Below are 23349 nucleotides of genomic sequence, written 5' to 3'. Positions count from 1 at the left end.
CCCTGATATGAGGACATGGAGAAGCAACATGGGGGGGTAGGGGGATAGGAGAAGAATAAATGAAACAAGATGGGATTGGGAGGGAGACAAACCATAAATGACTCTTAATCTCACAAAACAAACTGGGGGTTGCTGGGGGGAGGTGGGATTGGGAGAGGGGGAGCGGGCTATGGACATTGGGGAGGGGAGGCGAACCATAAGAGACTATGGACTCTGAAAAACAACCTGAGGGTTTTGAAGGGTCAGGGGTGGGAGGTCGGGGCAACCTGAGGGTTTTGAAGGGTCAGGGGTGGGAGGCTGGGGGAACAGGTGGTGGGTAATGGGGAGGGCACGTTTTGCATGGAGCACTGGGTGTTGTGCAAAAAGAATGAATACTGTTACACTGAAAAAATAAATAAAATGAAAAAAAAAGGAAAAAAAAATCTATGAGAAATTCTACATTGGAATTGCATTGAATCTACAGATCAGAGTGGGGTTAAGTTGACCTGTTAACAGAACAGAGTCCTCCAACCCATGAATATAATATGTCTGTTCATTTGAGACACATCTTTGAAGAGCTATATGGGAAATCAAAGAGACAACTTCTTAAGGCTTAGGAATTCAGGATGTCTTCCTAGAGAGAATGGAAGACATTAACAATAGTACTTTAATGAGATAATGCATGTTTAACTTTTAGAGCCAGAATCAAAGAATTATGAAATATTAGCTATAAAAGTAACATTTTCATTGAATTTATATAGACAGTAGTTGAACCTTATAGATTTAAAGTAATACTACTTCCACTTTTTTAATTTTTTAAAACCGTTTTTTAAAGATTTTATTTATTTATTTATTTGAGAGAGAGAGAGAAAGAGAGAGAGAGTGAGTACAAATCAGGGGGAGAGGCAGAAAGAGAGGGAAGCAGAGCCTGATGTAGGGCTTGATCCCAGAACCCTGGGGTCATGACCTGAGCCAAAGGTAGATCCTTAACTGACTGAGCCACTCAGGAACCCCCTTCTTTAACTTTAAATAAGAAATTTCTTAAAGCAAAAGCAGCATACATTTACTGTAAAAATTTCTGAAAACTCAGGAATAATAATAAAAAATTGTTAATTTTATCCCTTAAATGTAAATGTTTACTTTATCCTCCCTGTCTATTCACTTTTAAGTTAATGTGACTATATAGTGATTTTGTTATTTACATTACATGAAACATAACATTTTCCAATATAATTTCCTATAAAATGCAAGTTTGATGATTATAGTATATTCATTATATGAATAGGTAATAATTTATCTATTCCCAGTTATTGAGCATTAAGGATGTTTCTGGTTTTACATTATAAATATCATGGTGATTAACATTTGGTAATTAAATATCCATATGTATCTTCTTTTTCCCTCAGGATAATTCCTAGAAATTTGTCAAAAGATGTAAATATTTCAGTCATCGTAATTGTCAAATTTCCCTTCAAGAGAAAACTATATTGATATATTCTCCTAGGAGCTATGTCAAGGACTGTCATTTTCCCATTTCAACACACCAGTTATTACAATTTCTTAAATGTCCATTTCTCTGTAAACGGGATATTTTATTGTGTAACTTTGTATTGTTTTGAGTACTCGAGCTTTCTGGAATTTGGATAGCAAAATTAAAACACATAGTAATAAAGTAATGCGACTGATTTCAAACTGTTATCTAATACTACATCTCATAATGTTATGTCATACCACTTTTATTTGTCATGTGTACCTATTAAAACCTGGTCTTAATTATAGTGAGTGTATTTATGTTCATATCCAGCATATGGAATTATAATAATGAAATATGTTATTATTAAAAGCAATCTTATTAAACTCTTAAATTACATATTTATGGTGTTAGAAATATAAAGGGGACTATATTTTATATTTCTGGAATATATTTTATATTTCATTAATTTCCTAAGCAAGGAAAATTATTTTGAATGGAAAGATCTTAAATTGTACCTAAAATTCTACAAATGCTTAACATTTTAAAACAGTATTGGTATACACTGAGAGTAATATAATGTCCATTAAAACATACTACATACAGAACTATGGAGTAGGTTCTGATATAACATAATTAGTTCATAAAATATACATTATGTCTGTCTCCCTACATTAAGCATTACAAAAGAGCTTCATTGGTTTTGGCAGTGGCTTGATTTATCATTAATAATATACTCTGACACAACCCAAAACATGGATCATTGGGCAGGATTTTATAGAAAGCATCTAAATAGACTATGCAATGACATTGGAAAGAAAAACAAAACCATGATTCTGCTCAACCATGGTACTGCACCATTATAGAGCAATTTCTCCTTGGATTGCACACCTGCTTTCTGGCCCATTAAGTTCTGCTGTCTTTACAAGGAACTGAGGTTGTAATGTCTTTCCCAAATGCACATTTTTATGGGACCATGCATAACAAGTACATATGAATGTACATGTGGCCAACCTCATTTTTAATATGTTCAATCTGACTGGAACAGGAAAATAGTCACCTTAGAAGATAAATCTCTTAATTGCTTAAAGCTCTGCAGCAGTCGTTTCCTGACAAGCATTTCAAGAGTCCCCTGTAGCTGTAGGGAATTATTATTCTGTTCACTTATACATTCCTAGAAACATGATCTTATATCATTTTTCATAAAGAATTGGTATTTAGGAATAATAATGTGCACATCAGATCTGATTTTATTTTTATGCACATCAAAATTCCACTGTGCCAAACCCCTGCAGTCACCTATCATTACAGTAATTCTGGTTGGCTATTTCTTCCTTTCACTGATGTGCACAGACCACTTCTCAATGATATTTTCATGGTTTGCAGAACATATCAAGAGTTAGCTAAGAAATCATTTCAACAATAGACTTCCATTGGGAATGTCAATGAGCTAAAGGCATTTTGGACACACTATCTGAATTCCTGAGCTTTATTTTATTTGCAGGATTAAAAACATTTGAGGTAAAAAGGCAGCGATCTGTACCTGATGGAACAATAGTGTTTTATCAGAGATCTATGTGTGTTGAAAAGGCAAGGCACCTGCCTCGAGGAGATTATAAAATTGGGTTCTAGGGCTCTTTGAAATACAATCTGGAACCCAAAAACACACATTTCTTTACCTTTATTTTTATACAAACATTTAAAAGTTATTATTATTGAACTTCCTTTATATTCCATACACAATTTTTTTTTTTTTTTACCATCTTGACACATTAAGTCAACTAAAATTAAACGCTAAATAAAATTGCCTTGGTAGACTAATTAAGGTCCAAACGGTCAACTCATTTTTCTTCCATGTAAATATAATGGTTTTAATTAGCCATTATTAAATGATATTATAAAGTAGTATACAAGCTTATTTAATTTCTCTCAATATTTAGGAAATACCGAAAAAAGATAAAATATATATTAGAAACCTATTCTTCAAATTCCTAAGACAGAATGATATTTAAAGAAAAGGAATAAGTGGCAGCCCCAACTTCTCATTTAACTTGAAGGAGAAAAACTTTTAAAAATATCAGGATTTTGAATTTTTGTTTAATGATGCGAATTTAAAAAAATAATCTTAGAGACATCTCAGGAAATACAGATGTCACAATCACCAGAAAATTTTCTGATTTTTTTAGTATGGCTATGTATTTTATTCAGTTTATTCCTTTTCTTTTCTTTTCTAACAATGTATTCTCTCCACATTTTGTCAACTTGAGGTTGTTACTATGAAGAGGGAAGAAAAAAAGCATGCAAACTTTTCTCAAGGACAGAGTCAATGTACCAAAGGGAAAATCAACCAGAGAAAGAATAACCATCTGTTCTGCCCCCTACAAAAATGTAAAAATATGAAAAATGTAAAAGTCTTCAAGCAAAGAAAACATTAAAAATATTAGTTCTTAGAAAACCTAAGGTCCAACTTCAATAGTTACAGTAATATTTTATTTACATTTTCACATTGTTATTTCAGTGTAGTAGTTGACTTAAACATACTAAGTTCTTCTTCTCTCTTCATTATAGCTGACAGGTGTAAGAGATAATTGGGGGAAGTTCTGAATGATCTGAATAAGAATTATCTACATGGCTCAACAAAACTAAAATGAGTAACAAGAACAACCAACTTTTAAAGGTTGTTTCACATAATCCTTGTGAGTTTTTAAATTATACAATTCTTTGGCCAGTGAATTCATTCATTCATAGAAAAAATTTTCAAATTATATCAAAATGTTTTGTGATTTAACTTTGGGGTACTATCTCACTGCACATGCTATCTTGGTTATGCCCTTGTGTTACAGATTCAGGTTTTCTGAAAATTGCTTGATAATATGTTGTTTCTAACTACTTGAAAAGTGAAAACTCTAACCGTTTAATTTCCTGATCTAGTGGATGCCAAAACACTCATTACTATCTTTAACTAAATCAATCAAATATATTATGCTTTTTCAAACTAATCATTCCCAACCCTAATTTTGTAATGTGCACAGAAACCTATCTGAAATTCTCAAAGAGTTGGTTTCACTGTATTTAAAATAAAATATATACCACTTTTGCAGGAAATAGGAGCCTGAAATTATTCAAATGTTATTCAGGAGGTAGAGGGGGTTACTAATAAACATAAATAGCTTCAAAATATTGCATATTTATCTTATTTAATCTTTTTGACAATCCTGTGAAATAATAACAATATAATAATATCCTGTGCATTTGCTTAGATACTTAAGATTCAGAGAAGTAAAACAATTCACCAAATATTCCACAGATCTCACTTGAAGTGTTAGCATTTTGATTTGCACATCTGTGCTGCTGGTGAGGAAAAAAGGGCATAGGCAACTCCATGTAGTAAAGAAACAAAAATAACTCTAGACTGGATGACATAAAAAAACACTTCATCACTTCAGGAATAATTCTGCTATCCGTATATTCTCTACCTCATATCAAATATATTGGCTGAAAAACTAAACAAGTAGCTGCCCATCACCAGGCTGATACACATTCACATTCTCCTTTCACTCAGAGGAGTCCTCAAGTTCTCTGGTCCAGGAAGCAGAGTAATGACAAAGGATATAGGAGTCAGTGGGACATCAATCCAGGACATCAATCCTGGACTCAGGGCTTTCCAGTTGTGCCAAACTGGCTTGCTTTTAACTTCTCTCAGTGACAATTACCTCATCTAAAAGTGAGAATAATAATCAGATGGAGAGAGTGGATTTGAGAATTAGAAGAAAAAGATGAATCATATTTCCAGTTAAGAATCCATTTAATTCTGCATCTCTAAACAGAGTTGAGATCTTTATATAGTTTCATCTAGTTTTTACTGTATATATTAATTTCTGTTACCATTTGGAAAAAACAAAAACACACTGGACCAAATAATGAAGGTGCTTTCCAATATGATATTTATAGTTTATGGCTGTACACTGTATACTACAAAAATAATAATTCTTAATTGGGGAGATATTAGAAAAATAATAGAAATCTCCAGAAAACTTCTCATTTTTCATTTGATTCAAAGAGTAACCCAGTTTCTTGACTGTTCATCATACCGTGGACAACAATCTTTCCAGTTAAAATTGTGTTGTGGTGAAGGCAATTTGTCAGGAAAATTGAATATGGCTCTGCAATAGTACAGCCATGGGAAAACCAGTTCGTGATTGTCATGAACTTATGCTGTACGTGGTCAACCACAAATTTAACCAATTCTTCCCCAGTTGCTGCGGTAAAAATATATTACATATTTGCATATTATGTGAACTCTGTACTTCAAGTTTCTCAGAAAAAGTGAGATTTCATTTCGATCATTAAAATTTGAAATAGTTATGTTTGAGTGTAATATTAAAAATAAACTAAATCAAATATTATATTCTGGAAAAGGCAAAACTGCAGACAGTAAAAAGATCAGTGGTTATCGGGACGAAGGGGGAAACAATGAATAGGGGAAATGCTATATGGCACTAAAGAAGCAAAAAAAAGATTTTAAAGGTACTAAAACTACTTTGTATGATACTATAAGGACAGCTACATGTCATTATACATTTGTTCAAACACATAGAATATATAACACTAAGAATTAACTCTAATGTAAACAATGAACTTTGGGTGGTAATGACGTGTCAGTTTCAGGTTCATCAGTTGTGACAAATGTTCACTCTGATGGGTGATGTTGATAATAGGGGAAGGCTGTGCATGTCTAGGGGTAAGGAGAACATGGAAACTCTTTGTATTTTCTGCTTAATTTTGCTGCGAATATAAAACTGCTCTTTAAAAAAAGTTTATTTAAAAGAAAAAAAAGATAATCAGAGAAGTGTTATTGTATTATTTAATGTGGGAATCCTAGCTCTGTGTATTAGGTATATTTATATAAAATAATTTGTATGTATATTTAATGTGCCTGAAACTTTAGTTAAAAATATAAATGTCAAGGATTTCCTGGGTGACACGGTTGTGCAAATGACTCTTGGTTTCACCTCAGGTTGTGATCTCAGTGTCGTGGGGTTGAGCCCCATGTGGAGCTCTGTGCTCAGCATGGAGCCTTGTTGAGATTCTCTCTCCCTTTGCCCTCCCACTCATTCTTGCCGTCTCTCTCTAAAATAAATATACAAATCTTTAAAAAAATATATAAATGGCCAGTGAACATCTAAATATACTCCTTCATTAGACATCTTGGAAGCAAAAGTTGATTTAAAATGACATAATTTAAAATGACATGTCTAAATATTAAGAATAAAAATAAATGGGTAATAAACTTTGGCATAAGTGAGAAACAAAAATAAATCATCATATACCTTTGATGGAAGCATAAATGGTACAACCACTGTGGAAAACGATTTGGTAGAATCTACTAACACTCAACATACATATGACCTTTAACCCAAAACTATGAATTATTGTGGCCATACCATTATTTTAATAGCCAAAATATTGAGACACCCCAATGTTCATCAGAAGTAGAATAAATAAGCAAACGCTGATATATTTACATAATAGAAACTACATAGCAATGAGGGTAAACAAACTTCAACTATGCAAGAGTATGATTTTGAGATACATAATTTAAGCAAAAGAGGCCAGATTGCAAAAACGAGATCAGACTTGATTATTCCATAATTATTATGAACAAAAGCAAAAAAAAAAAAAACAAAACAAAAAAAAAACCCAAACAAACAAACAAACAAACAAAAAACTAAAGAAGTTAAAAGTCAGGCTAAAAGTTTCCTTGGTGGGAATAGTGAGTGATAGGAGGCTGAAGGGAAACTTGGGCTTCAGGAAATGTTTTTTTAATTTCTGTGATGCTACATGATGGTTCACAGCATATGAAAATTTCTTGAGGTGAATATTAATGGAACACCTATTTTCCCACATTAGCTAAATATGACAAAGAAGTAGAACAGAAGCCAATATGAAGTCCATTTCAAACTGGAAATGATGGTATTTTACAATAGTTATTCTTGTGTTTATCTATAGGTTGCAATATAAAGCATGACATAAACAGTTGTTAGGTGAAAAAATTCCACTGAGATTATTTCAAAGTACCCAATTTGTCCAAAAATTATGAGAAACTAGTAATGGTCATAATGGAGACTTTCTTTCATTGAGATATCAAAAGATATAAATGTAAGACACTTCTCTGAATATTATTTTTATCCACTAAATATTTTCCCACATATAAGAATGTATTTATAATAAAGTGCTTTAAGAATTTTTAAGAGGGGAAGGAGTGAGGATGGCAGAGGAGTAGCAGGCTGAGAGGACATCAGGTCCCAGGAGTTCAGTTAGATTGTTATCAAAGCATTCCAAACACCTACAAATCCAACAGGAGATCGAAGAGAAGAGCAGCAACTCTAGAAACAGAAAACCGACCACTTCCTGAAAAGTAGAATGTGCGAAGAAGTGAACCCAAAGTGATGGGAAGATAGACTGCAGGGGAAGGGCCAGTTCCTGGCAAGTAGCAGAGCAATGGAGCACAAAATCAGAACTTTTAAAAGTCTGCTCCACTGAGGGACATCACTCCAGAGGCTGACCAGGGGTGGAGCCTTCATGGAGACAGTGTGGTTTCAAATCCTGTGGGGTCACAGAAGGATCAGGGGTGTCTGAGTGTAGCAGAGCTCACAGGTATCAGTGCGGGGAAGCCGGCTACAGAGATGGAGCCAAGGAGTGAGCTCTCAGCTCGGGGTTACCTTAAACTGTGATCTGTGGCACTGTCAGGCCACTGCTCTTTGAGAAGGACCCACAATTGGCAGATCTAGGGAGACTTAGCTTCCCTCTCTGGAGGCAGGAATCTGCTGGGCTTGTGTGCCAAAGGCTGTGTGCCAGAGACAGAAATATAACTAATTTATATTAACAATACAATTCTTTAAAAAAATGTTTTTGAAACTTTATTATTATAGTCATATTTTATCCTCCATTATATCTAACTTTATTTTTTGTATACATATTTTTTCTTTTGTATACATTTTATTTTTTTGTATACATATTTTTTATACAACTTCTTCTAATAGATCAAAATATACCCTAAATCTAGCAAAGGGCTTTATTCTAGTCTCCAGCCTGAGCAAATTCTCTCCACTTTCTTTTTCTTTCTTTTCCCAACCAACTTATCTTATCAACTCCATTTTTAGAATTTTTTTTTTAATTTTCATCTTTACAGTCATATTCCATCCCTTCTTGGTGTTTACCCTTTTTTTTCTTTTGGGGTGTGTGTGTGTGTGTGTGTGTGTGTGTATTTTTTTTTCCTTTCCTTAAAATTTTGGGAGGTAGTTTCATCCAAGAGACCAAAATACACCCAAAATCAAGTGGGTGGCTCTGTTCTACTCACCAGTCTAATATATATATTTTTAATTTTTTAAAACTTTTTACCCCTTTTCTTCTCTGCACAATTTGGGGTCTCTTCTGACTTGGTTAGTGCACATTTTCCTGGGGTCTTTGCCACCCTTTTAATATTTTATTCTCTCATTCATATATTCTTATCTGGATAAAATGACAAGGCAGAAAAACACACCACATAAAAAAAAAAAAAGAACAAGAGGCAATATCGAAGGCTAGGGACATAATCAATGCAGACATTGGTAATATGTCAGATCTAGAGTTCAGAATGACGACTCTCAAGGTGCTAGCTGGGCTCAAAAAAGGCATGAAATACATTAGAGAAACCCTGTCTGGAGAAATAAAAGCCCTTTCTGGAAAAATAAAACAACTAACAACTAACCAAGCTGAAATGAAAAAGGCTATTAATGAGGTGCAATCAAAAATGGAGGCTCTTACTGTTAGGATAAATGAGGCAGAAGAGAGAATTAGTGACATAGAAGACCAAATGATGGAGAATAAAGAAGCTGAGCAAAAGAGAGACAAACAACTACTGGACCACGAGGGGAGAATTTGAGAGATAAGTAATACCATAAGATGAAACAATATTAGGATAATTGGATTGCAGAAGAAGAAGCGGGGGGGGGGGGGGCAGAAGGTATATTTGGAGCAAATTATTGTAGAGAATTTCCCTAATATGGCAAAACAGAACAAACATCAAAATCCAGGAGACACAGAGAACTCTCCTCAAAATCAATAAGAATAGGTCCACACCCCGTCACCTAATAGTAAAACTTACAAGTCTTAGTGACAAAGAGAAAATCCTGAAAGCAGCCTGGGACAAAAAGTCTATAACATACAATGGTAAAAATATTAGATTGCAGTAGACTTATCCAGAGACCTGGCAGGTCAGAAAGAACTGCCATGATATACTCAAAGCACTAAATGAGAAAAACATACAGCCAAGAATTCTATATCCAGCTAGGCTATCATTGAAAATAGGAGAGATAAAAAGCTTCCAGGACAAACAAAAACTAAAAGAGTTTGTAAATACCAAATCAGCTCTACAGGAAATATTGAAAGGGGTCCTCTAAGCAAAAAGAGCCTAAAAGTAGTACACTAGAAAGGAACAGAGACAATATACAGTAACAATCACCTTACAGGCAATACAATGGTACTAAAATCATATCTCTCAATAGTTACCCTGAATGTTAATGGGCTAAATGTCCCAATCAAAAGACACAGGGTATCAGAATGGATAAAAAACAAAACCCATCAATATACGGTCTACAAGAAACTCATTTTAGACCCAAGAACACCTCCAGATTTAAAGTGAGGGGGTGGAAAACAATTTACCATGCTCATGGACATCAAAAGAAAGCTGGGGTGGCAATCCTTATATCAGATCAATTAGATTTTAAGCCAAAGACTATAATAAGAGATGAGGAAGGACACTATATCATACTCAAAGGGTCTGTCCAACAAGAAGATCTAATAATTTTAAATATCTATGCCCCTAACATGGGAGCAGCCAACTATATAAAGCAATTAATAACAAAATCAAAGAAACACATTAATAATAATATCATAATAGTGGGGGACTTTAACACCCACCCTCAATGAAGTGGAAAGATCACCCAAGCAAAAGATAAACAAGGAAATAAATGCTTTAAATGACACACTGGACCAGATGGACTTCACAGATATATTCAGAACATTCCATCCCAAAGCAACAGAATACACATTCTTCTCTAGTGCGCATGGAACATTCTCCAGAATAGATCATATTCTGGGTCACAAATCAGGTCTCAACCAGTACCAAAAGAGTGGGATTATTCCTTCGTATTTTCAGACCACAATGCTCTGAAGCTAGAACTCAGTCACAAGAGGAAATTTGGAAATAACCCAAATACTATGGAGGCTAAAGAGCATCCTACCAAGAATGAATGGACCAACCAGGAAATTAAAGAAGAATTGAAAAATTCAAGGAAACAAATGATAATGAAAACACAATATTTCAATCTGTGGGACACAGCAAAGGCAGTCCTGAGAGGAAAATATATAGCGATACAAGACTTTCTGAAGAAATAAGAAAGGTCCTCAAATACATAACCTAACCCTATACCTAAAGAAGTTGGAGAAAGAACAGCAAAGAAAGCCCAAAGCCAGCAGGAGAAAAGACATCATAAAGATCAGAGCAGAAATGAATGAAATAGAAACCCAAAAACAAACAAACAAACAAAAAACAATAGAACAAATCAACAAAACTAGGAGCTGGTTCTTTGAGAGAATTAATAATATTGATAAACCCCTGGCCAGGCTTATCAAAAAGAAAAGAGAAAGGACCCAAATTAATAAAATCATGAATAAAAGAGGAGAGATCACAACTAACACCAAAGAAATACAAACAATTATAAGAACATACTATGAGCAACTCTACGCCAACAAATTTGATAATATGGAAGAAATGAATGTATTCCTAGAGACGTATAAATTACCAAAACTGAACCAGGAAGAAATAGAAAACCTGAACAGACCCATAACCAGTAAGGAGATTGAAGCAGTCATCAAAAATCTCCAAACAAACAAGAGCATAGGGCCAGATGGCTTCCCAGGGGAATTCTACCAAACATTTAAAGAAGAACTAATGCCTATTCTCTTGAAACTGTTCCAAAAAACAGAAATGGAAGGAAAACTTCCAAACTCATTTTATGAGGCCAGCATTACCTTGATCCCAAAATAAGACAAAGATCCCATCAAAAAAGAGAATTACAGACCAATGTCCTTGATGAACAGATGCGAAAATTCTCACCAAAATACTAGCCAATAGGATCCAACAATACATTTAAAGGATTATTCACCATGACCAAGTGGGATTTATCCCAGGACTGCAGGTTGGTTCAACATCTGCAAATCCATCAATGTGATATAATACATTAATAAAAGAAAGAACAAGAACCATATGATACTCTCAATAGATGCTAAAAAAGCATTTGACAAAGTACAGCATCCTTTCCTGATTGAAACTCTTCAAAGTGTAGGGGTAGAGTGTACATACCTCAGTATCATCAAAGCCATCTATGAAAAACCCACAGCAAATATCATTCTCAATGGAGAAAAACTGAGAGCTTTTCTGCTAAGAACAGGAACATGGCAAGGATGTCCATTATCACCACGGCTATTCACCATAGTACTAGAAGTCCCAGTCTCAGCAATCAGACAACAAAAAGAAATTAAAGACATCCAAATTGGCAAAGAAGAAGTCAAACTATTGCTCTTTGCAGATGATATTTGGGTGGAAAACCCAAAAGACTCCACTCCAAATCTGCTAGAACTTGTACAGGAATTCAGTAAAATGTCAGAATATAAAATCAATGCACAGAAATCAGTTACATTTCTTTACAACAACAAGACAGAAGAAAGAGAAATTAAGAAGTCAATCCTATTTACAACTGCACCCAAAACCATAAAATACCTAGGAATAAACCTAACCAAAGAGGCAAAGAATCTGTACTCATAAAACTATAAAGTACTCATGAAAGAAATTGATGAAGACACAAAGAAAAGGAAATATGTGTCATGCTCCTGGATTGGAAGAACAAATACTGTGAAAATATCTATGCTACCTAAAGCAATCTACATGTTTAATGCAATCCCTATCAAAATACCATCCATTTTTTTCAAAGAAATGGAACAAATAATCCTAAAATTTATATGGAAGCAGGAAAGACCTCGAATAGCCAGAAGAATATTGAAAAAGAAAGCCAAAGTTGGCGGCATCACAATTACACACTTCAAGCTTTATTGCAAAGCTGTCACCATCAAGACAATATGGTACCGGTACAAAAACAGACACATAGATCAATGGAACAGAATAGAGAACCCAGAAATAGACCCTCAACTCTACGGCCAACTAATCTTCAACAAAGCAGGAAATAATGTCCAATGGAAAAAAAAAAAACAGTGTCTTCAACAAACAGTATTGAGAAAATTAGACAGCCACATGCAGAAAAATGAAACTGGACCACATCCTTACACCACACATGGAAATAGACTCCAAATGGATGAAGGACCTCAATGTGAGAAAGGAATCTGTCAAAATCCTTGAGGAGAACACAGGCAGCAACCTCTTCGACCTCGCCACAAGAACTTCTTCCTAGAAACATCGCCAAAGGCAAGGGAAGTAAGAGCAAAAATGAACTACTGGGACTTCATCAAGATCCAAAGCTTTACACAGCAAAGGAAACAGTCAAGAAAAGCAAAAGACAACTGACAGAATGGGAGAAGATATTTGTAAACAACATATTAGATAAAGGACTAGTATCCAAAAATCTATAAAGAACTTATCAAACAACACCCAAGAACAAATAATCCAATCAAGAAATGGGCAGAAGACATGAACAGACATTTCTGCAAGGAAGACATCCAGATGGCCAACAGACACATGAAAAAGTGTTCCACATCACTTGGCACCAGGAAAATACAAATCAAAACCATGGTGAGATACCACCTCACACCAGTCAGAAGCTAAAATTAACAAGTCTGGAAATGACAGATGCTGGGGAGAGTGCAGAGAAAGCGGAATTCCCTCCTACACTATTGGTGGGAATGCAAGTTGGTGCAGCTACTCTGGAAAACAGCATGGAGGTTCCTCAGAAAGTGGAAAATAGAGCTATCCTATGACCCAGCAATTGCACTACTGGATATTTACCCTAAAGATACAAATGTAGTGATCCTAAGGGGCACGTGCACCCAAATGTTTATAGCAGCAATGTCCACAATAGCCAAACTATGGAAAGAACCTAGACGTCCGTCAATAGATGAATGGAAAAAGAAGATGTGGTATATATATATATATATATATATATATATATATATATATACACAATGGAATACAATGCAGCCATCGAAAGAAATAAAATCTTGCCTTTTGTAATGACGTGGATGAAACTAGAGGGTATTATGCTGAGTGAAATAAGTCAATCACAGAAAGATAATTATCATATGATCTCCCTGATATGAAGAATTTGAGGCAAATTCTTGAGACAACTTGGAGGTCTTAGCGGGTAGGGAAGGAAAAAAATGAAACAAGGTGGGATGGGGAGGGAGACAAACCATAAGAGACTCTTAATCTCACAAAACAAATTGAGGGTTGCTGGGGGGAGGGAGGGAGGGAGAGTGTGTTTGGGTTATGGACATTGGGGAGGGTATATGCTATAGTGAGTGTTGTGAAGTATGTAAACCTGACAATTCACAGACCTGTACCCCTGGGGCTAAAAAAAAAAAAATTTTTTTTTTTTAATTTTATTTATTTATTTGACAGAGAGAGATCACAAGTAGACAGAGAGGCAGGCAGAGAGAGAGAGAGGGAAGCAGGCTCGCCACTGAGCAGAGAGCCGGATGCGGGACTCGATCCCAGGACCCTGAGATCATGACCCGAGCGGAAGGCAGCGGCTTAACCCACTGAGCCACCCAGGCGCCCCTAATAAAAAATTTTTAAAAAATTTTTTAAAGAAAAAAAAAGAATTTTTAAGAGGCACTAAAAAGAAAAAAGATAGCCCTTGAGAAAATTTGAAGGTTTATATAACAATGAGGATTATAAACCAAGTGGTTTTCTCTACACTAAGTTAATAGTTTTAACTGGCCATGTACTTTGGAGCTATGTCAATTTTCTATGATTGTTATTTATTATCCAATAGGTTATTAAAATATATATAATATATGCCTCTCAAACTATTAGTAGGTGTTTGGACTTGTTCCTTCGAAATAGATGTTGAGGGGAAGATTTATGAAAATATGATTTATTAGGAAATGTTCCTAGAAAGATATCGGTAGGATAGTGGAGAAGTGGAACCAAGGAGAAATGGAGCCATTCAAGCCTAAGATATCAAGCCAAGTCCCACAGCGTCTATCTGTGGCTCAGTCTGGCAGGAAGCTCTGGAGACACCATAGGAAACACCTCATAGTAGCCTGAATCAAAGGCAGATACATGGAGTATTAAAATGCCCAGGTCTAAAACCCTTGGATAATAGCTGGCTTCAAAGGGCATGTCTTTTTTAAATATTTCTGGCTCCCTGTGAGCACTGGCAAAGCAATGGCAGCCTGAGGCAGTTCTCTGACAAAGGTTCACAAATACTGGCTTGGGAGTAAGATCCAAACAAGAGCAGGTGTGCACTGTAAACGGATCTGAGGGTATTCAGACAGAGCACCAATGGCATCTGCTACAGGGGGTTCACTTTCTTTTTTTTTTTAAGATTTTTTTATTTTATTTTTTATTTGACAGAGAGAGAGATCACAAGTAGGCAAGCAGGCAGAGAGAGAGAGAAGGAAGCAGGCTCCCCACGGAGCAGAGAGCCCGATGCGGGGCTCGATCCCAGGACCCTGAGATCACGACCCGAGCCGAAGGCAGCGGCCTAATCCACTGAGCCACCCAGGCGCCCCGGGTTCACTTTCTTTTAAAATCAGAAGACAAAACAGAATGACTGTTCACTTAATAAAATGTCCCTTCACAAGGTGTTTTTTTTCCCCCCTGAAGAACCCTTTTAAATAATGAGAATGAATTCATATACTCATTCATTATGAGTAATGAAAACATATGACATATTTTAGGCATGTCATCAGACATCATGACAAAAAGAAAAAGGAATAAAAAGAGTTAAGAGAGTATTACTCCCTTTCCTTCAGATTAAAATATAGCTGGTGAGAAAAGAATAAATTGCAGAAATATAGAGAAAATAACACTATAAGGTGCCATGGAAAGAGCAGAAACCACCTATGTAAACTCAATGGTTGCCTTCATAGAGAAAGCAACTTCTGGTGGTATTGATCCATTGCTGAGGATTTCCATGTGAATATAGGAGAAAGATAATTCATTAAGAGCCCTGGTAAGACAGTAGTGGAAGTTACTGAAAGTATACTTCAGATTTGGCAGAATATAGCTGACAGACTAAGAGGCAAGGCTAAGAAATTAGAAATTTCTGGAATTAAAACAAAAGAAATTTCTTTAAGAAATTTTAAAAGATTATGGTAAGAACAAAGGCATGAGAGAGTAGTTAGAATAACAAAGCACTATGTTGGCTAACTGAACATAATCATAGTAATTAAAAAAGGATATCAAAGTATTGAATATAAGAATTTAAGAATTAAGAGGTTGCTCTCATCTGTCCAGGCTGCTATAATTGAATACCACAGGCTAGGTAGTTTATAAATACCAGCAATTAGTTTCTCATGATTCTGGAGACTGAAAAGTCCAAGGTCAAAGCACTGGAAGACTTGGTGGCTGGTGAGAGGCTATTTCCTGCCTCATAAACAGCTGCTTCTCACTGTCCTCACATTGCAAAAGGTCTATATGGGGTTTCTTTTATAAGGGACTCACTCATGACTTAATCAACTCCCAAAGTTCACACCTCCAAAAACTATTACATTGAGGATTAGGTTTAAACATATAAATTTGTGGGGGTAGGGGAGGACTGTAAACATTTAAGTCTACAGCAAAGGTAACAAGCTTTAAAAATAGTGAAAATACCTGATTATAGGTTATAAATTGAGTTCGAACGTTAAAGTAATCCAAATGAATTCAAGGAACTAAAGAGTTAAAATTTTGAATAATTTGAGTCAAAGATTTTAATGAGTTGTCATAGTCCTTAATGAAGGATACCTTCATGAAGAATACCTAGAAGTTAGCAAAGAAAGAAAAGGAAGGCTAAGAGTGTTATAACTATCAAAATACAAATTTTAAAAAATACCCTGATAAAAATGAAGATGGAGGGGCACCTGGGTGGTTACACAGGTTAAGCATCAGACTTTTGGGTTTGGCTCAGGTCATGATCTGTGAAACTGAGCCCACTGATGGACTCCATGCTCAGCATGGAGTCTACTTGGATTCTCCCTCCCTCTGACCCTCCTTACCATGTTCTCTCTCTCACTTATTCCCTCTCTTTCTAAAATAAATAAATAAATCTTTTTAAAAAATGAAAATGGAAAAACACAGGCCAAAACTTGTGGGATGCAGCAAAACCTACATCAAAATAATAAACAGGTACATTGAAAAAAAAAAACAAAAAACCAAAAAAAAACAAAAAACAAGTAACAGGGGCACCTGGGTGGCTCAGTGGGTTAAGCATCAGACTCTTGATTTCAGCACAGGTCATGATCTGAGGGTTCTGACATGGAGCCCACAGCAGGCTCTATGCTGGGTGTGGAGCATGCCTAAGATCCTCTCTCTCTCTCTCTCACTCTCTCTCTCTCCTTCTCCCCTATTCTGCCTCTGCCCATTGTGTGTGCACTCTCTCTCTCACAAAAAAAACAAAACAAAACAAAACAAAATGCAAACAACCTAACAATACTTCATGGAAGTAGAAAAAGAACAAAGTCCAAAGTTAGAAAAGGAAGAAAATAACAACAAAGAATGGAAATAAATGAAATAGAGACTAAAAAGACAATAGAAAAGATGAATTGAAGCTAGGAGCAGACTATATATATATATAAAACACACACACAAGAAGTAACTATTTTTGATTAGTATGTGGAAAAAAGCGAAACTTTATGCAGTGTTGGTGGGAATGTAAATTGGTGCAGTCACTGTGGAAAACAATGTGGAAGTCTCTCAAAAAATAAAAAATAGAACTGCTTTATGATCCAGCAATTACATTTCTGGGTATTTATCTAAAGAAAATGAAAATATGAACTTGAAAAGATACATGCACCCCTTTGTTCATTGCAGCATTATTTACAATAGTGAAGATATGGAAACAACCTACGCATCCATTAATGAATGAATGAAGAAAACGTGGTATGCATCTATTCACACACATTCATACACATACAATAGAATATTTAGCCACAAAAAGAAGGGAATCCAGCCATTTGTGACAACATGGACAGACCTTGAGGGCATTACAGTAAGTGAATATGTGGAATCTAAAAATCAATAAAATCATAAAAGATAACCCAACTCATACATAGAGAAAGCAGATTGATGGTTGCCAGAAGTATAAAGTAAGGAGGTGCGCTAAATGACTGAAGAAGGTCAAAAGGTCCACATTTTCTGTTATAAAATAAGTTATGGGGAAGTAACATACAGCATAGTGATTATAGTTAATAATACTCAATTGCATACTTAACAGCTGCGAAGAGTAAATCGTGAAAGTCCTCATCACAAGAAAAAAATAGTAACTATGTATGGTAATGGATGTTAATTAGACTTACTGTGGTGATCATTTTGCAGTATACACAAATACTGAATCATTATGTTGTACATCTGAATTTAGATAAAATGCTATATGCCAATTACACCTCAATATTTTTTTTTTAAAGAGATGTAAAACCAGATGCCCTATCTTTCAGAAACAAGGGGCTTTGCACTAGGGAGGAAGAGCAATAAATTTAAAGTAACTGTGATGATCCAACAGAAAGCTAATGTCATGTCTCAGACCTTTGATCAGCCTCCACCTGAGCAATAGGAAGAGGATTTTAAGAGAAGTGCCATGCTTCAGTTAGGGTATAAAAGTACAGTGAACAATGCAGGGGAGCTTTCTGAAAAAGAAAGAAGATTCCTGCAGCACCATGAAAAAATCATGGAGGGAGTAAGGCTAGATAAGAATGAGTCTTGGGGAGAATACATAGAGTAATCAAGGAATAAGAATTGGAGAGGCTGAGTGACAAAAGGTTTACATTTGGGATAAAGCCCAGGGATAAATGGTATGACTGGTAATTACTGCCTTGGGATTTTAAATGAAATCTTTATGTACTAGCATAATGTGTATGTGAGGGGGCTGGTGGCCAGGCAGTGAGAGCAAGATTGGGGTCTACCAGAGAAAAGGGGGCATTTAAAAGGAAGTAGTCATTTCATAGCATTACCCTTACCTTGAATAGCAAAGGAATCAAGAGTAAAAGGGCATTAACTGAAGTGATGATGGTGGATACACTGATTATTAGTTTCAATATATTAAAATAATAAAATATCTTTAACTTTTATTTCAGAATTTATATAAATAATCTCATCTAAAACAATATTTTATGTTTTATTATACATGATGAAGTTATGGATTATTGTGCTGGGTGACAGTGGGATGATGTGGTGGCTGTAAATTCTAAAATGGAAAGGGACCTTATGAGACAGGGGGAGGGAGTACAGACCACACTTGACTATTACGTGACGGTTTGGGGCAAGAGCTGCTTCAATGTAAGATAGACTTTTGGTGAAAGGTGGTTCATATTTCTCCACAGGCTGCAATTTTTATTTTTTTGGAAAAGAATTCCTTTTCTTTTTGATCAGTCTGAAGCGGCCTTGACTGGCATACATTTAAGGAGTGTTTTATGATTAAAGAAATCAATGAATAAAATAAACAAACAAAGCAACACCACCACCAAGTTAGTTAGTGGAATCAATCAAAATGCCAAACAGATTTTAGTACAAGCAGGCTGAAGGTTATCTTTTTTTTTTTTTTTAAGCCCTTATTTATTTATTTGCCAGAGAGAGAGAGCACAAGCAAGGGGAGTTACAGGCAGAGGGCTCCCCTACGAAGGGCTCAATCCCAGGACCCTGGGATCATGTCCTGAGCCAAAGGCAGACGCTCAACTGACTGAGCCACCCAGGTGCCCCTGAAGTTTATCCTAATAGTCTTTTTACCGATAGCAATTGTAAATGGCAGCTTCAGTTTATTTACAACTGATTATCATAAAGTAAATTTTTTCTCAAAATTGACTATTTATCATTCATTCATTCACTAATACAAAAAATGGTTCCTGAGTCTTTGACATGCACCAAGATCAGATGGGGCAATAGATCCACAAAGGTAAACCAGAAACACCAGTCCCTACATTCCATACTGTTCAACTAGATTACCTCTAGAGACAAAGGCACTAACTAGGGAAAAATCACACCATTAGATAAACAGGTGAAAAAGCTTTCAAAAATGATTAAAATATTTTAAAAATCCCCATATCTTTAATTTTCAAAATAGTTTTTTTCAACTGGATAAATATATTACACACATACGAACTAAAATTCTTAATATATCTTTAAAATTTAATAGTTGCCATATTCATCCTAATCAAATCTCTAATAACTTTAATGTTAAATCCAAACCGAAGATATTTTCTCTTCATTTCAATGCTAACATAAATTTTCTCTTTATCTCTATACGGTGCTCACACTTTACTATGTAACCATGTTTTATTCCCTTACTTTTTATTTCTATGGCTTCCTCACAGTCATGAATCAATAAATGACTGCATAAAAATTCCATATTTCGTGACAGATGGGATTTTTATACTGGATAGAGGAAAGATAAACAGCATATACCAGGGGTGTAATTGCCAAAGTCAATTTAAAGGGGATGGGAGCTTTAGTCTCTGCTCTATCTGTTATTATCACATTCAAAATATGTTAGCTAACAAAATGTATACTGATGTCAAACAAGGAAATCACTCCCCGGACATTCCATTTCTTTTTATTTGCAATTGCTATCATTGTATCCTATATGAAATGGACCCTGCTTACATAAGTGGATTTTTGTAATTTTTAAATATGAGTTCTGGCTTTATGACAATTACTATAAAATAGCTAATGTGAAACATACTAAAAAATATTTTTAGAAGTGATGGGGTGTATATATACCTTTTCCCAGATTTGCAGATTTTTTTTAAACTAAGATTGAATCAAGACTCAAAAGACACAGTACTGGGCGCCTGGGTGGCTCAGTGGGTTAAGCTGTTGCCTTCGGCTCAGGTCATGATCTCAGGGTCCTGGGATCAAGTCCCGCATCGGGCTCTCTGCTCATCAGGGAGCCTGCTTCCCTCTCTCTCTCTCTCTGCCTGCCTCTCTATCTACTTGTGATCTCTCTCTGTCAAATAAATAAATAAAATCTTTAAAAAAAAAAAAGACACAGTACTAATAAACTCAAGTTAATAGTCTATGGGTTTCTATGTCATCCTAATCCATTATGAACTTAGAAGAATGCAGACAACACAAAATAAACCTTGCTTGAACCCATGAGTCTGTGTGTAGTAAAGTGTTTTGTAGCTTCACTTTGTTCTTGTACTTCATTTCACATTTTTAGTTCCTCAAAAGACAGTTGATTAAATAAACTACATCCTGAATTTATGTATAGTAAATAAGCATTTCAGTATTTCATTTGAAAATAGCATACCTCTACATATTTAGGCTATTTCCCAAAGGTTACTCTGACATTATTCTCCATTTGCAGCACTACCAGTACTTGACATATAAATTCCTCATTTACCAGAAGACTGAATTTTTTGATTGAGAAATTTTTATTGATAAGTAACTGTTAGGAATATTCATTTCTCTTAAAGTCAGTTGTCAACTATAATCTACAAAAGCAAATTATACTTAAATTATAACATTCAACAAAGTGAATTAAACAAAAAAGGCAGCCACCAATGAACTAAGCACAATGTTTTTTCTATTTTCTTGCTGATCAATTAAAAAAAACCCACTTCTATTATTTAACTGATTCATGGCTTAAGCTGCCTCTGATTTTAAAAGTAATTGCCAATCTATGTCTCACCAGTTATAGTAATTGGAAAAAATGGGCTCCCTTTTCCTCTGTTCCATTAAAAATACCTTCCTGAGGCAGAAAGCACTCATGGTGCTACATTTCCAGTTTTATGATGGCAAAGAACCATTAATTCAATTTCTCATTTTTGAGATGCTTATATTTGTGCATGTCTTATATAGATTTATACTCACATGGTGGTTGGATATGTATATTCTCATATTTGTGAAATTATTACATAAGAGACTGAATGGATTCAGAGTCCTCATTTCCAACTCAACATGGTTTTTGTGTCTACAATAATATGTATATATTTTAAACTCCAAGCTGGATTTTCACATTAAGCAGCAGACCTCCTCACTATAAAACATGACCACGATGAGCTCAAATATCACCGACAAATGCTAATTATGTGTATATTCAATTTCTAAATGCATATACATATAACTAAATCATAAGGATGGAATTTTTTTCGATACTCCCATATTTTTATATTGGCTCTGAACAACAGTATATCCAAAACTGAAGTGGTTGTTTCAGATACAGTTTAAATATATCAATGATTTTAAGTGTTTTAACTGAGTGGCTACTGAAGAACAAATAGAACTAGAAGTAGAATGAGATTTCTTTAATGCAGAAACAGCATTTTAATTAAGATTACCTTTCCTTTTTAATGGATGGAATTCTGTCAATACATGCCACTCCTTTTGTTCAAAATACTCCCTATTCTGTAAAGACTAAATCAATTGTTAGGTTAAAATTATGTATTTACCCATAGCTGTCAAGACTTTCTGCAAAGAACACTGGCAGCCAGCCACAGGCTTACTTTATTAAACTAGGTATAGTTTCTGTTTCAAGATCAAGCTCATGTGCTGTGAGTGAATACCACATACATATCAGTTTTCATCACTAGTGAAGTACACTTCACCACTTCAAAGACTACATCAAAATACAGTTTATAAACATAAAAAAATTCACCCATGGGCAATAAAAAGGCACACACAGCCTTTGGGATATGAGTTTGGCAAATATGCTCTATCTTATTTTATATTCAAAATAATCTTATGAGATACCCTGGTATCATTACACCAATAAATAAGGTAGCCAATTTTCCAAGAGTTAGAGTAATTTTTAGATATACTTCACATTGGAATATAGAATCCCTTCTACGTGACTGTTTTTTTCTTAGGAAATCTTTCTACTTTTACATATTTGTTGTAAAGTAATATATTAGAAGCTATATTGTGGTTTTCAAAGGTTATCTTGATGTATTTGGGTGCCAAGTGATGAGGAGGAAGAAAGGAAAGATGAGTTAGGCTGAAAGAGATTATGTTATTTTTTTTCTTTTTTTAAATTTAAATTCAATTAATCAATATATAGTACATAATTAGTTCCAGATGTAGTGCTCAATAATTTATCCATTACTTATAAGATCCAGTCCTCCTCAGATCAAGTGCCCTCCTTAATGCCCACCACCCAATTACCCCATCCCCCACCCCATTCCCCTGCAGTAACTCTCAGTTTGCTTCCAATAGTTAAAAATCTCTCATGGTTTGTCTCCCTCTGATGACTTCCCATTCAGTTTTCACTCCCTTCCTCTGTGATTCTGCACTGTTTCTTATTTTCCACGTATGAATGAAACCATATGATAATTGTTTCTCTGATTGACTTAATTCATTCAGCATAATACCTTCCAGTTCCATTCATGTCAATGTAAATGCTAAGTATTCATCCTTTCTAATGGCTGAGTAATATTCTGTTGTAATTATATACCACATCTTCTTTATCCACTCATCTGTTGAAGAATATCTTGGCTCTTTCCACAGTTTGAATATTGTAGACATTGCTGTTATGAACATTGGGGTGCAAGTACCCCTTTGGATCACTATATTTGTATCTTTGGGGTAAATACCTAGTAGTGTGATTGCTGGGTCATACAATAGCTCTATTTTTAAGGTCCTGAGGAACCTTCATACTATTTTCCAAAGTGGCTATACCAGCTTTCATTCTCACCAATAGTATAAGAGAGTT

This window comes from Meles meles, chromosome 5 (assembly GCF_922984935.1).
Source record: "Meles meles chromosome 5, mMelMel3.1 paternal haplotype, whole genome shotgun sequence".
Taxonomy (NCBI): Eukaryota; Metazoa; Chordata; class Mammalia; order Carnivora; family Mustelidae; genus Meles; species Meles meles.
Note: the sequence above shows the minus strand (reverse complement) of the source record.